The 3,077-nt window shown below is 38.9% G+C and overlaps 1 pseudogene; it reads left to right on the top strand.

Moving 5' to 3' along the window:
• The first annotated feature begins 657 nt into the window (after positions 1–657).
• LOC111168707 (small ribosomal subunit protein eS6 pseudogene) lies at positions 658–2,493 on the top strand (annotated as a pseudogene).
• Positions 2,494–3,077: the final 584 nt, after the last annotated feature.

Here is a 3,077-nt window from a genome sequence, read left to right as displayed (position 1 = left end):
GACAAGAAAACTCCCATAAGATTAACAGCTGATTTCTCAGCACAAACTCTACAAGCCAGAATAGAGTGGCGTGATATACTTAAAGTGATGAAAGGGAAGAACCTATAACCAAGATTACTCTACCCGGCAAGGATCTCATTCAGATTTGATGGAGAAATCAAAAGCTATACAGACAAGCAAAAGCTAAGAGAATTCAGCACCACCAAACCAGCTCTACAACAAATGCTAAAGGAACTTCTCCAAGTGGGAAACACAAGAGTAAACGAACACCTATGAAAACAAACCCAAAACAATTAAAAAAATGGTCATAGGAACATACATATCAATAATACAGGCCAATATCACTGATGAACATAGAGGCAAAGCTCCTCAACAAAATACTAGCAAACAGAATCCAACAGCACATTAAAAGAATCATACACAACGATCAAGTGGGGTTTATCCCAAGAATGCAAGGATTCGTCAATATACGCAAATCAATCAATGTAATACACCATATTAACAAATTGAAGGATAAAAACCATATGATCATCTTAATAGATGCAGAAAAAGCTTTCAACAAAATTCAACACCGATTTATGATAAAAACTCTCCAGAAAGTAGGCATAGAGGGAACCTACCTCAACATAATAAAGGCCATATATGACAAACCCACAGCCAACACCATTCTCAATGGTGAAAAACTGAAACCATTTCCTCTAAGATCAGGAACAAGACAAAGCTGCCCACTCTCACCACTGTTATTCAACATAGTTTTATAAGTCCTAGCCACGGCAATCACAGAAGAAAAAGAAATAAAAGGAATACAAATTGGAAAAGAAATAAAACTGCCACTGTTTGCAGATGACATGATACTATGATACTAGTTACTAGTTACTATGATACTAGATGACATGATACTATGCATAGGAGGTCCTAAAGATGTGGGAAACAATCTGATACTTATTTTTCTGAAACCAATCTGATACCTATTTTCTATCATAGCTGGAACTGGAAGCTGTATCCATTAAGTTTTTGCTCTGCTGTAGGACCCTAGGAATCTAAGTCCCTAGGGGAGGAAGGGCTAGGAGGGCAAGAGGAGGAAGAAGCCTCTAATGTTTAGGCTCCAAAATTCCCATACTGGTAGAGCTTAAGAGCAACAATCAGGGGGTCTCTTTTTCGTGGCGCCTCGGTGGCAGTCGGCCGCTTCAGAATGAAGCTGAACATCTCTTTCCTGGCCACTGGCTGCCAGAAACTCATTGAAGTGGACGATGAACGAAAACTTCGTACCTTTTATGAGAAGCGTATGGCCACAGAAGTTGCTGCTGATGTTCTAGGTGAAGAACGGAAGGGTTATGTGGTCCAAATCAGTGGTGGGAATGACAAACAGGGTTTCCCCATGAAGCAGGGTGTCCTGACCCATGGCCAAGTCCGCCTGCTACTGAGTAAGGGGCATTCCTGTTACAGACCAAGGAGGACTGGAGAAAGAAAGCACAAATCTGTATGGTGTTGCATTGTGGATGCCAATCTGAGCATTCTCAGTTTGGTCACTGTAAAAAAAGGGGAGAAAGATATTCCTGGACTCACTGATACTACTGTGCCTCGTCGCCTGGGGCCCAAAAAAGCTAGCAGAATCCGCAAGCTTTTCAATCTCTCTAAAGAAAATGATGTCCACTAGTGTGTTTTGAGAAAGCCCCTAAACAAAGAAGGTAAGAAACCTAGGACCAAAGCACCCAAGATTCAGCGTTTTGTTACTCCACGTGTTCTGCAACACAAACTTTGGCATATTGCTTTGAAGAAACAGCGTACTAAGAAAAATAAGGAAGAGGCTTCAGAATATGCTAACCTTTTGGCCAAGAGAATGAAGGAGGCCAAATAGAAAGGCCAGGAACAGAATGCCAAGAGACAGAGGCTGTCCTCTCTGAGAGCTTCTCCTTCTGAGTCCAGTCAAAAATGAGATATTCTAAGAGTAACAAATAAGATCAGACATCACACACACCCACAAAAAGAGCAACAATCAGGTTCTAGAAAAAGAGTTTCAATTTGCATGTGAATACCACTTTAGCATAAAAAGTCAAGAAAATATTATCTATTTCAAATGGGAGGATGGTTTGTTGATAGATAATATGAAGGAGATAGAGAGCACCTTAAGCTTACTTTTGACACATGACTACTAAACACCTGTTTTTCAACAGTATTGTAGGCTGGAAGTTGAAGTGAAATTTCAATTGATTAAAGAAAATGAAGCAATGTGGTCTTTCTTGCCCACAGAGTTTGGGGAGTATGTTTCAAAGTTTCTAAAGAAACTCTCATAAAGATAAATAGTCAAGTGAGTTTCTTTGCTGTGGCAATTCCCCCTCATGAGATATTTACTTCTAATCATTAGAAAATTAAACAAAATGGAGGTAGAGAAGAGCTAACACCTATCCTTCTCAAACCTACCCTTCTCAAACAAAAGAAGTAAAGCTGTCACTGTTAGCAGATGACATGATACTATACATAGAGAATCCTAAAGATGCTACCAGAAAACTACTAGAGCTAATCAATGAATTTGGTAAAGTAGCAGGATACAAAATTAATGCACAGCAATCTCAGGCATTCGTATACATTAATGATGAAAAATCTAAAAGTGAAATCAAGAAAACACTCCCATTTACCACTGCAACAAAAAGAATAAAATATCTAGGATTAAACCTAAGGAGACAAAAGACCTGCATGCAGCAAATTATAAGACACTGATCAAAGAAATTAAAGATGATACAAATAGATGGAGAGATATACCATGTTCTTGGATTGGAAGAATCAACATTGTGAAAATGACTCTACTACTCAAAGAAATCTACAGATTCAATGCAATCCCTATCAAACTACCAATGGCATTTTTCACAGAACTAGAACAAAAAATTTCACAATTTGTATGGAAACACAAAAGACCCCGAAGAGTCAAAGCAATCTTGAGAAAAAAAATGGAGCTGGAGGAATCAGGCTCCCTGACTTCAGACTATACTACAAAGCTACAGTAATCAAGACAGTATGGTACCAGCACAAAGAAATATAGATCAATGGAACAGGACAGAAAGCCCAGAGATAAACCCACA

Source organism: Delphinapterus leucas, chromosome 11 (assembly GCF_059928025.1).
Source record: "Delphinapterus leucas isolate spDelLeu-1000000601 "Yukka" chromosome 11, BTC_Dleu_Yukka2, whole genome shotgun sequence".
Classification (NCBI taxonomy): domain Eukaryota; kingdom Metazoa; phylum Chordata; class Mammalia; order Artiodactyla; family Monodontidae; genus Delphinapterus; species Delphinapterus leucas.
This window is presented reverse-complemented; position numbering and strand designations above follow the sequence as displayed.